The 13,420-nt window shown below is 41.1% G+C and overlaps 1 protein-coding gene across 1 annotated transcript in view; it reads left to right on the top strand.

The window, feature by feature from the left end:
* Positions 1-13,420, top strand: part of DPY19L1 (dpy-19 like C-mannosyltransferase 1) — a 2,139,210-nt gene that overhangs the window by 1,651,189 nt on the left and 474,601 nt on the right. The gene's annotated exons all lie outside the window — the stretch shown is intronic.

Raw genomic sequence — 13,420 nt, 5'->3', positions numbered from 1 at the left:
CAGATTTAATTTGAGAGAGAGAGCGAGAGAAAGAAAGTAGAGATTGTATATCAAAATATGAGGATGGGTGATGAGAAATTTAGGCTCTGTACAACAGCCATAACTATAGCACAGTGTGGGGGGGTCAGGAGGCAAGTTAACTTGAATTACTGGAATGAGGAAGGTGGTGGGAGCTGAATAACAAGAAATCTGTGTATAGAATTAAGTTGAGAGAAATCCAAACAACGATAGGCAAAAATCACTTAGAGGGCCCAACATAGTGAAAAATAGAGATTTGCCTTGTTTTAGATGGGGACATAAGAAAAGCTTTTCTGGTTAGAGGGATGGGATATGTGTCAATGACCTGTTGTATATGATAGTAGTTTCTGTAGTTGTCAGTAGTTGAAAGAGGGGTTCCTATTAGAACGATGAAAATGCATTTTGTCGAATGCGTTTTCGTCGACACATAAAGAGCGAACAGGCAAAACAACGAAGCAGCTGTTCAGCAAATTCTTTCCCTGGGAATGAAGTCACTTGACCGCTTTGTTGCTTTGCCTTGTTTTACACTGTAGTGTGGTCCCTTGTCTGGTATAGCTCCCGAGCATGAATGTGCAACAGTTACTGACCTTAGGGTTAGGGTGTATGAAAGTGTTTACTGGGGTTTTTTTTGCGTTAGATGTTTGGTTGAGTTACGTGTGTATGTGTTTTCAGCTGTTTACTTTTGTTTTGGGGGGGTAGAATTATGTCTATATTATAACATCAAAGTCTAACAACTGTGAATATTATAATATCGAACCCAGTAGAGCAAACGCTGGAAATGGCAAAGCTGCAGAACACCGAATACTTTCCTAGGGAAAGTATTCAGTGGGCTATTTCTGCAGCTTCACTATTTCCTCAACTGTGGGGCGAAGGTTACGGACCGGGTTAAGGTAAGTGTGCGAACGAAGGTGAGTGTGCGATTGGGCATGGGTTAGGTGAGTTAGGGTTAGAGCGCGGGTCAGGTAAGTGTGCGATTGTGTGGACGTGAGGGTTAGGGTGGGGTAGGTGAGTTAGGGTTAGGGAGCGGGTAAGGTGAGTGTGCAATAGTGACGGACATTAGGGTTAGAATTGGGTTAAGGTAAGTGGATAGCTAGTGGTGTATGTATGGTTTAGTGTAGGGTTTTGTGAAGTGTGTGTGTGTGTGTGTGTGTGTGTGTGTGTGTGTGTGTGTGTGTGTGTGTGTGTGTGTGTGTGTGTGTGTGTGTGTGTGTGTGTGTGTGTGTGTGTGTGTGTGCGGATTATTTATTTTGGTGTGCTTGTGTTGTGTATATGTTTGTCGGAACAGTGAATTTTTTCCCTGGAAAAAAATTCGCTATTCTGACTGTTCGGTATGCTGGTGTTTTGCTCTACTGTGGTCAGTATTATAACATTCGAAGTTATAAGACTTTGATGTTATGATATAGACCCGGTAGAATTAGGGTTAAGGTAAGTGTGTATGTGTTTGGAACTGTTTACGTAAATGTGCAAAAGTTACTGACCTTAGGGTGAGGGTGCGGGTTAAGGTAAGTGCATATATTTTAAATTAGCTATCTCACAGCCTTTCCTTCCTCATTATCTCTCTGTCCCTGTGGTTCGTGCTAGCCGCTCATTCTAAGCCTTAAGCAAGAAACGAACGTTCTTCTGCTGAAATAGTTCCCAGCCCTTCTACCTTTCCTGACTTGAAATTCTCCAGGGAAATCTCCCACTGAATACAAGGACATCTAATATCTACCAAATTGTGAAGCCTCATTCTAAGCCTTAAGCAAGAAATGAACGTTCCTCTGCTGAAATAGTTCCCAGCCTTTCTACCATTCCTGACCTGAAATTCTCCAGGGAAATCTCCTGCTGAATACAAGGACACCTAAAATCTACCAAATTGTGAAGTCTCATTCTAAGCCTTAAGCATGAAACGAACGTTCCTCTGCTGAAATAGTTCCCAGCCCTTCTACCTTTCCTGACCTGAAATTCTCCAGAGAAATCTCCCGCTGAATACAAGGACACCTAAAATCTACCAAATTGTGAAGTCTCATTCTAAGCCTTAAGCAAGAAACGAACGTTCCTCTGCTGAAATTGTTCCCAGCCCTTCTACCTTTCCTGATCTGAAATTCTCCAGGGAAATCTCCTGCTGAATACAAGGACACCTAAAATCTACCAAATTGTGAAGTGTAGGACCTAATACTTCCAGATGTTTTACTGTTTAATAGCGTAACCTCTGGCTAGCCCAAACGCATGGACATCTCTCCTTATGAGCGTACATGCTTGAGCGTTCATAGTAAACATTTCCACCCTAGGGTATTAACCTCCCTACTGAAGCCACTAGATGGCAGTATAATCCAAGAATTCCCTCCCCATACATTTGCTAGTTACACAATTAAAAGTCCTATTTACTAGTCTACTCGCCCCTTGCTTATTGCTTAAATTAATGGCAACAAGTTAGGGCAAAATAAACGAGAGGTTTCCTCTAAATGAATAAGAGAGTCTATTTAGAATAAAATTGTTTTACTTAATAATATTAGAGATCTGGTTACTGACCGGCGTGTGTTGCAAACGCAAGCTACTCCTTATAAGCTGATTGTTTTTCGTGCCCTGGCAAGCACAGGAGGCTCGGTCCAGGTGCAACCATATCACCTCCCCCCTTTAACACATGCCTCTCCTTACCCCACCTCCACTAAACTCTATATGTAGATGCCCTCACTTGTGGCGCCATTTTTAAATCCGCTATCTCACAGCTTTCCCTTCCTAGTTATCTCTCTGTCCCTGTGGTTCATGCTAGCCAGTAAGTAACTGCTACTGCTGATCCCTCTGGATTTTATGTACTATTTACCTATTTCTTTGAGTCAGAAGTGATAAGAGTTTTAGAGTTAGAGACATGAATTCAGTTGTTCTTCTGAATGTGCTTAGTTTACAATGCTGTTACTACAGTTAGCATCTTCAAATGCTTAGTTGTGATAGATGACTGTTAAAACTGCCACGAAATACTGTTTTTATACTTGTACTGGTGACTGACTGTAGCAACACGGTCGCTTCACTAACTGTGGTTTAAACACTGCCAGGGAAGTTATCATTACATGAGTGGCTCTATTAGCGATGCTCTGTAACATACTGGAAGCAACTTTATCAGTTTTTAAATGTTTTTAGAAACTTATCTGTTGTTACTTGATATATGTTGAAAATGTTACTCATCTATTTAACTGCTTTAGACTGCACTTAACGTGGGGCACATATTGGTATAGACTGAAGTAAAACTGAAAGCGTCCTCATCTGTTTTAGAGGGTTTAAACTGTAAAGGATTTCTTTTTTCTGTTTTTAACTGCTATCAACTAGGTTTAACGCAGTGCGTATACTATTACACCTTAGAATACGCATGAACGAGACTAGTTCAGTTGAATTACACAGTGTTTAGTTTCCATTGCTCTAACCTTGCAGTCATTCTCATGTAGCACAGATACAACATGCTAAACCTATTGGACTCTAATGAATTTACCAGTGGTACAATATTTTAATATAGGTTTCCTTTCTTTTAGCTCATTCTAAGCCGTAAGCAAGAAATGAACGTTCCTCTGCTGAAATAGTTCCCAGCCCTTCTACCTTTCCTAACTTGAAATTCTCCACGGAAATATCCCGCTGAATACAAGGACGCCTAAAATCTACCAAATTGTGAAGTGTAGGTCCTATAACCTCTGGCTAGCACAAACGTAAGGACATCTCTCCTTACCAGCGTACATTACATGCTTGAGCGCTCATAGTAAACTTTTCCACCCTAGGGTATTAACCTCCTTACTGAAGCCACTAGATGGCAGTATAATCCAAGAATTCCCTGCCCATACATTGGCTAGTTACACAATTAAAAGTCCTATTTACTAGTCTACTCCCCCTTTGCTTATTGCTTAAATTAATGGCAGCAAGTTAGGGCAAAATAAACGAGAGGTTTCCTCTAAATGAACGAGAGAGTCTATTTATAATAAAATTGTTTTACTTAATAATATTAGAGATCAGGTTACTGACCAGCGTGTGTTGCAAACACAAGCTACTCCTGATAAGCTGATTGTTTTTCTTGCCCTGGCAAGCACAGGAGGCTTAGGTGGTTCCAGCTCCATTCGCCCTCACTACGCTCGGGCTCTCTCCGCTCCCCTACCTCACCCCCATATCAATTACCTTTATACCTATACACCACACCCCTCCTGAACTCACCACCTCAACCTGGCACCTAATCTAACCAATCATTCATATAAACAACTGCTATTAACACTCTTCAATATACTCCACTCTTTCCATATTATACCTCCTACCAACCTAATAAAACTCAGACATGCCTATACTATCAAAACCCTCTAAAACAAAACTCCTACTATACTCCATTTATATACCTACTCTAATACTACTATCACTCATTACTAGCTGTCTAGATGGCAGACAGCAAGCAGTAAAATGGCAAAACCAACTCTCCCCCCTACTACCTGTAACCTTAGGAGTTCCCCAAGGCTCCATCCTTGGGCCTTTGCTCTTTACCCTATTTACTATCCAACTCCCAGCCAATATTCCCAACGCAGCAGTAGTCCAATACGCAGACGATACCACCATAATATGTGCTGCCAACAGCCTTAACCTTCCCCACTCCCAAACACAAGAATGTTTCTCTTTAGCTGAAGCCTGAATCACTGACCACAGCCTCATTCTCAATCCCGCTAAAACCAAACTTCTAATCTTTAGCCCCCACAGAAACGCACCACACTCGTATAACCTCACAATATCTTCACAAAACACCACCACCATCTCCACCATCAATCAAGCCCAACTATTGGGTGTGGAAATTGACAGTGACATAAGATTTGACATACACATCTCCCAAACTATAAAAAAGTACATAAAAAAATTAGGGCTACTCTATCGGAACAAACAATTCCTCTCTAACCACTCCAAAATCACTATAGCCAGGACACACCTATTATCCGCATTACTTTATGCATCCCCCATGCTGACCAACCTCCGCAAAACACACCTAAACAAACTTGTCAACTGTTATAACAAGATAGCTAGATTTGCCACAGAATCCTCCCCAAGAACACACCATTGTGACAGCCTTATTAAACTACAATGGCTAGAATTCCCACTACTACTCCAGTGCAGCCAGTTAACACTCACCCATAAATTGCTCTACCACTCAGAAAAAAAACCATCCCTTCAACAACTTATTTAGCCCTATAACCCCACCAGATCCTTAAGGTCAAGTACCCAACACCTCCTTAAGGTAACCAGGGTTAACAATGAGGCAGGAAAATCCACCTATAGTCATTGCATCTCCAAATCCTGGAACTCTCTCCCTGCCCAAATTACAGCTACAAACTCACTATCCCAATTTAAGAAACTGCTCAAAACATATTTTTCCAATAACAGACTATGCTCCTGTAATACCCCAGGATAGCTGTACATTTTGTTACTAAATGTATGGTTATAGTCATTTACTATCTATAAAAACTGTATTATGAATAATTAACTATGTCTATGTATAAAACAAACACCTGGATTGTCACCTATGTCTAAATGAATTACATGTATGTCTTTAATGCAACTCTTATTGTTTTATCATTTACTGTAATGTTGTTCATGGAGCTTTTCTCCCCGGGCCTCCACTGAAAATGGACTTGTATCCAGTTGGACTCTCCCGGTTAACAAATATAAAATAAATAAATAAATAAATAAAATGTTACTTTTTTTTTCTGTTAGATTTATGGTTGGGTTACGTGCATATGTGTATTCAGTTGTTTACAGTTTTTTTTGGTTGGGTTACAATTTTTTTTTTTTGGTTGGAACTGCGATTTCTTCCCCTAGGAAAGAAATCTCTGTTCTGTGGTTTCGACATTTTCAGCTTTCGCTTTCGTGATAAATCAATAAAGATGTTTCTTTAAAAAAAATAAAGTGCATGCACAAGAGCAACAAAATCTTCTTAGTAATGCAGTAACTCAAGAGTTTTCTCAACAAGCAGATGGCATTATTATTGACTTAGAAAAGAAAGGCAAGGAAAGTGTCTCAAGTTTCTCTGCAAATTAACTTTTATAGGCGAAGAACTCTTCCACAGCAATTTTATCAATAAAAACCTTCCAAAGGAAAGCAGTCAGATTACAAATTAGGATCATCTGAAAAGGGATGTTACAGCAGAAATCTTGAAAATGAATGCCGTTTTCCCTTTACCCTTCTCCAGTATCCCTTGCAAGCAAATTGTAGTCATCTTTCTGCATTACAACAGATAACTGCAGACATATGGGTGTTACACAACACTGCAGTAGGGTTATGAAATATAATCTGTTCAGACACCACAGTGGCTGCTTTTCCAACATATTTATTTTTCTCAAATATTTTTAGCTCTTCAGTTGATGGATCAGCTTCTAACAAATACATTTTGGAAGTGAACTTTCAGTCAGATAAAATTTTATTTCAAACTATTTCTGCTTCTTAAAAGGACATCTCAAGACTAATCCTGAAAATACTCAATCTGAACTAGTTCATAAATACAAAAACATTCAAGATGGTGACACTGATGTCCTTCCTTCCTTTAATAGATCACGATCCTTGAGTGCCTACAGTAGTCATAGAAGATGTGAATTTTCACATTCTAAAAGACATTTTCACAGAAAAAAAAATCAGTTTCTAAATATTTCATCATTTACAGTTTTCTGGGATGCCATTTAGTCTTCCCTCTGCACCAAGAGCATCTACTAAATGTTTAGATCCAGTGTTTATGTGTCTTAGAAAGAAAATTTTAAAACATAAATATTTTCCTTATCTGGATTATTGATTGTTAGTGGCAAATGCAATGGAACTGTTGACAAATCAGTCAAGCTGTTTTGATGTTCCACTTTCTGGGGATAGTAGTACAGTAGTAAATTGCATCTCCTTCAACTACTTTATCGGTAACTTTTCTAGTGGTCCATTAGTTTCAGTGTTGGTCTTTCCAACCCTGATCAAGCGAACATTGAGTCATTCATTTTTTAACAAGCCATCACAGCAAGACAGTTTCTGAGGGCAGTGGACCACAAGTAAAGGATATATTTGAGTAAACCACAGAGACTCAGAAACATTTAGAACCTGGCAACACGCCCATTAGCTATTAGTCTTCCCATGCTTTAGGATATAGAAGTAATTCTTTTGGTGGACAGGCATGAAGAAGTTTTCTGTAGTAAGGATATTATTTCCAAAAGCTTCCCCAGTGTAGTTGTGAGTGGTATATTTGGAGGCCAGTACTTTGAAAAGTTTGTTTTTTGGACTTGTTTTGTTCCCTCTTTCCCCAAAGTAGATATACCTCAGATTTAGGTTCTGTAAAGATGGAGAATTGCAGAGGGGCTTGTCCTCATACAGAAAACACATATCAAGAAACTGCACATTTACTGTTATTGACATTCACAACATGCAGACGTGCAATTACAACGTGGAGCCACTTTCACCATCTGAAAGTTCAAATCCTGATTATAGATTCTAATTTATTCATGGGGAGCCCACTTCAGCAACTTGACATCCCAGGGCAGCTAATCTCAACAAGTGAAATCTCTATATATCAACTTGAAGGAGACAAAGGCAGAATATTGGGGCTGACAACCCTCAAGGATGACTTTTGGCCAGTTTGCCTTTAAAACAACACAAACAATATTGCATTGGTCTGCTGCACAAGCAAACAAGGAGGACCTAGGTGTTTTCAGCTTTGAGAATAGACTCTGCATCATAACTTTTAACTACTAGACAGTCTTGTACCAGGCATGCAAAACTTGTTGACAAGAATTATGTACGAGAACATGACTTTTCTGTATGAATAAAGAGGATATTTTCAATGAGTTGCATGTAGGTCTTCCAGGCGTGCACCTATTCATCACTCACCAGAGTTAACTGAACTCTCAAAAGACGTTTACTCCCTTATGCCGTATAGGACTCTTTGGAACACTTGTTCTCTCTTTCTTTCTTTCACCAGGTCTTAATACAAGTCTTCTCTTCCTTCCATCTTCTTTAATTCAGAATGTTCTTAATGCAAAACAAGGTAAGGCCAGCCTAATAAAGCTCCGTCTTGGCCAAGACAGCCTATGTATTCTGTGTTAATGAATCTGATTTCTCTTTGACTATGGCCATTACCTGTACATAAGTCTTGCTGATCCAAGTAATATGTTACAGTCTCAAAACACTGAACCTATCGACATGGAGGACAAACTTTTGATTCTTAATAGCAGCTCATTTTGTACAGAAGTTTTGAGTATTTTATGGGAATGGTAAGGCCTAACAGGGAAGTCTTAACAGATTTGTTTCTTGATTTGTTGTTATTCTATACTATCCCTTGCCAAGGGTTTTAGACCACTTTAAACTACTAATCTGATTTTGTTTTGTCTTTTTCTTAAAGCTTTGTTCAGGTTTCTTCAGTTCCTGCTCATTTTTTAGCCAAACTACAGACAATATCTCACCTTTCTTGCAAGACTTTCCTTAAAGGATTTCTTCACTTTAGAACTCTTGGAAGATGCATCTCTCCATCTTTGGACTGTAACGTAAGGTTAGAGAAATGATATTTACCACTCTGACATGGCAGATAACAACTGAGATAAACTTTCATAGCAGTTACTTTTGTTTGGTTGCTATTACTTTAGTAGAACAGTTTCAGACTTAAAGTTGGCATTGATAAGTAATTTCAGCAGTAACATTCAATAAGTCCATTCAACTTTCTGTTTTGTATTCACCGTACTAAATTAAATAAAAAAGAACACCTTTTGCATCTATTAGATTTTCCTAGACAACTTAGATTCTGTACAAGAAGGATAGATTATAGTCACTGTGTGCCCATGGATCACCCTCTTTCAGTGCAATCTCATGTGAAGATGTTTTTGAAAGGAGCATTGCATATCAAGCCTCCTAGAAAACGGGTAGCTCCTCCTTGGGAAAAACTAACTCTTGCTCCATTTGAACCAGGTTATCATGCTGACTTCAGGTTCTTAACATGGAAAACAGTGTTATTGATGGCTTTGACCTCTGCAAGAAAAGTGCACGAGTTGCAGGCTCTTATGGTGGCTCACTGTTTTCTCTTTTTCTACAAAAACAAGGTTTCCTCAAGAACTAGTCCTCCATTTTTGTCTAAAGTGGTATCCAGATTTACTTTCAACACAGCTGTTTATCTCCCTGTCTTCTTTCCAGAACATAAAAAATAGGGGGAAAGGATACTTCATACCTTGGATGTCCACAGACAACCCAGATGCTATCTTGATGGAACAAAATCTTTTAGGAATTCTGATCAGTTGTTCATTTCTTGGGAAGGTAAGATGAAATAAAAAAAACTTTTTCAAAGCATTTTATTTCCAAATGGCCGTATCATACTATTTCATTTTATTATTCTAACCACAAGGCAGTTCCAGGTAGGGGTCAAGGCTCTTTCTATCAGGGCCTTGGCTTCATCTGTGGCTTTTTGGAAAGAGTTTTATTCTAGAAGTATTCTGGAAGCAGCAACTTAGTCCTATGTGCATACCTGTGCAAGTCATTATAAACTAGATTATTTTTAAAGGCCTAGGGCATACTTTGGTAGCACCATTCTCCAGGGGCTCCTGGACCTGCATTCTTCCTCCTCCTCCCAGTCAGCCTCAGCTATGGTAATCTACCAGTGTAGCTAAGCCTACTGCAGCAGTGGTCAATACGATGAACATGGTACAGTTATGTTAGTAAACTTATCATAACAGTAGATGTTCAAATTATCATTGGTGCATTAGCCATTCTTAGTTTCATAGTTTCATAGTTTAGTACTAGGCTATCTGCCCTGGGGCATTTGTAAGCCTAGCCATAGTGATGTGGCTTTTGCCACCCCATGAAATGGTACAAAAATGTACAGAATAAATTTAGAATACTGTGCCTCTGTCTAGTAGTGACACAATGAAGGTCCCCTTATATAATAGAATTAGTTTACTGTGCCCCTGTCTAGCAGTGACACAGATGTGACCCCTGGGGTAAACTTACGATCTCCCATCCACTCATCAAGATTTCTCTTGAAGAGAGTCAGTGAGGGGCTCTGCCTAATATGAACTGGGATCTTGTTCCAAAGCATGGGAAGCCTCTGGGTTATGAATCTATCCCTCCAGCATGTCCTATTCATACTTGTGCCGAGGTTTAAGTCTTTAGCTCTCGTGGTCCTGATGGATTTGGATTTTATGAGGTGGAGCATGTCCATCAGATCCTGATTGGACGTGGCCTTGTACGTCAGGCAGAGATCACCTCTGAGCAGGCGGTATGCTACTGAATAGAGCTGAAGTTTCTTTAGTCTGGCAGAATAAGACATATGTTGGAGACCCTTGATCCTCTTGGTGAGGTACGTTTGTGGTCTCTCCAGCTGTTGCAAATGCCGGGTGAGGTACATACCAAATGGGGCATTGTACTCAATCATGGGTCTGATGAGGGAGGAGTATAGGGGTACAATGACATCCTTGGATCTGGATGTGAATCCCTTCATGATGAGGTGTGCAAGGTAGAATGTTTTTCTAACCACTTTGGCAACGTGGGTGTCAAATGAGAGGTCGCTGTCGACTTGGGTCCCTAGGTCTCTGATTACTTTTTCCATACTCAGTGGGTTGCTGCCTATGTGATAATTTGTGGGTACTTTGTTTTTCCCAAAGGGGATGACTATACATTTTTTGGCATTTAGTTTAAGGCCGTGACTCCAGCACCAGTTGTCCGTTTCTGTGAGGCCTTTTTGTAGGATGTATGTGTCCGCTGGTGTATCGACTATGGCGCCAAGTTTGCAGTCATCTGTGAACTTTGTCAGCTGCAACCCTCCCATGTTTGCTTTAACATCTGAGAAATAAATGCCGAACAAGAGAGGTCCCAGGACAGATCCCTGTGGGACACCACTTGTGACTGGCTTTGAGTCTGACATTGCTCCAGCGATTTTAACTTTATGGGTTCTGTCCTTTAGCCAGTTTGCAACCCATCTAGTGACATAAGGGTTTACGTTTAAGCTGTTGAGCTTATCTATGATGCCTGAGTGGGGTATTGTGTCGAAGGCCTTAGCCAAGTCCAGGTAGGCTGTATGGACTGCTTTGCCCTCATCAATGGCTCTAGTGACTGTTTCGAAAAAGTCAACCAGGTTCAAAAGGCAGGATCTGCCCTTTACAAAGTCGAACTGGGTGGGGTCAAGTGTCTGTAGGTCCCCTATGTCTCTGTTTATGAGTTCCATAATGATTCTTTCCATAGCTTTGCAGACCAGGCTGGTTAAGCTTATGGGGCGGTAGTTCCCAGGGTCTGTAGAGGTACCCCCTTTGTGGAGTGGGGCGGTAGTTCCCAGGGTCTGTAGAGGTACCCCCTTTGTGGAGTGGGACCACTGTTGCTGTACGCCAGTGTTCAGGTACATATCCTGTAGTAAGGCTAAGGTTAAATAGCATTTAGCTCCTCTTGGAGTTCACGTAGCACGCAACCCGGGATACCGTCAGGTCCCATTGATGCTGTGTTTTTAGCTTTGTTGAGGGCGATTCTCACTTGGACATCTGAGATGACAGGGAGATTACATTCAGCTGGGATAAGTATTTCTTCTTTTGGGGGTGAGGGAGGGGAGAAATTTGCACTGAACCTGTCAGCCAGAATGTTGGCAATATCTGTGGGTTCAGTGTATTTTTTGTTGTTGTGAACTAACTCTGAGCATATCTGAGGGTTTCTGCCCAGGTTTCTAACATAGCTGAAGAAGGCTTTGTGGTTATCTTTAGTGTCCTTAGCGATTTTTCTCTCAAAGTTGGCCTTGGATGTTTTTATGAGAGAACGTAGTTTTCTGCTAATGTTGATCAGAGATGTCTTCCCTTTATGGCATTTTGCTCTGACGTGCAGTAGCTTCCTTCTTTTGTTATACAATTTGTTAATGGCTGAGGTCCACCAGACAGGATGCTTGCCTTTGGTGGAGAGGGACTTGGATTTATTTGGGATTGCATGATCCATGCATTCTTGGAGATGTCCATAGAAAGCATTTGTGAAGTATTCGGCATTGTGGGATGTGGTATCCACTGGCCCAGTGGGCTTAAAGGATACCATCTCAGTCTTAAGAAGAGTGAAGTCTGCTTTTGAGAAGTTTTTCACTGTGGTCTTTTGTGCTGGGGTGGAGGTGGGATATGTATATCCAGGGTGATTAGTTTGTGGTCAAATCTCACTAGTGAGGGGTATACCTCCGGTGTGGAGCATTTTGTCCCCATGTTTGTGATGATCAGGTCTAGTATATTATCTCCCCTAGTGGGAGAGATGACTAGTTGTTCCAGTGCATTTGAATTTATGAATTCCAGGAACCTTTGGGCTAGGGTGTTAGGGCTAGAATAATGTACCCAATCTATGTTTGGGTAGTTGAAGTCTCCCAGTATGATGGTATTTTGTGATACATTCATATCCTCCAATGTCTTCAGGAAGGCTGAGTGGGGTTCCTGAGATTGGGAGTGTGGTCTGTAACATGCTACCAGTTGTATAGCAGTTTTGCCTATGGTTAGTTGCACCTGTATGGTCTGTGATGCTTCATGTGTTGCTACTAACCTGGAGGTGTGGGTGTCCTTGATGAATATGGACACTCCCCCTCCCTTTGTGGTTCGGCCCGGGTTTTGGGGCCAAAAAGCATGATATGAGGTATAGCCTGGTAGCACTGGGGTGCTCTCAGGAGCCTTGAACCAGGTTTCAGTTACTGCAAAGACGTCAATGTTCTCCATACTGAGGAGTGCATCGAGTGCCTGCATCTTGAGATTTAGACTTCTGGCGTTGAGCAGCATTACCCTTAGTTTTTTTTCCATTTTTGTTTTCTAAGGAGGTGGGTTTGTCTTTTGAGCCTTGCCTAAAAAAGGCACTATGGGGGTGGCAAGAGCCTTAGCCAATATCCGGAAGCCCAGTGGTGACAGGTGTAAGCCATCCCTTGCGAAGCAGCGTGGCTTGTCCAACGTGTCATCCCAGGCAGACAGACATTGGATCCCCTTAGAATGACACCAGTACTTCAGCCAATTATTAAAGCTGATCATCTTGTCTATGTATTGTGGCATCATTCTTGGTGAGGGCAAGATGCTGCTCAGGGTCAGGGTCATACCAGCCTGGGCTACATAATCAGAGAGCTCCTCTATGTCTCTTTTCATGTAGTCCAGGGAGGTACGTCTCAGGTCATTCACACCAGCATGGACAATGACGGAGTCATATTTGTACTTGCTTTGGAGTGACCTGAATGCGTGTGTTATGTGGCGGATCCTAGCTCCCGATAGGCAGCTCACAGTCACCCTCTCCTTGTTCAGCCTGATAAGCGGGACATCAGTGTATTTGACTATAGAGTCACCTATTACTAGTGTATCAGGCATGGTGTTTGGCCTTAAGGGCTGTGATTGGTTGACACACTGATTTATTAAAGTATGTGTTGCATGTGTTTTGTTTTGAGGTGGTGGATTTTTGGATGTCTGCTTTGGGAGCCTCT

The sequence above is a fragment of the Protopterus annectens genome, chromosome 3.part0 (genome assembly GCF_019279795.1).
Source record: "Protopterus annectens isolate FY-2018-M chromosome 3.part0, PAN1.0, whole genome shotgun sequence".
Classification (NCBI taxonomy): Eukaryota; Metazoa; Chordata; order Ceratodontiformes; family Protopteridae; genus Protopterus; species Protopterus annectens.
This window is presented reverse-complemented; position numbering and strand designations above follow the sequence as displayed.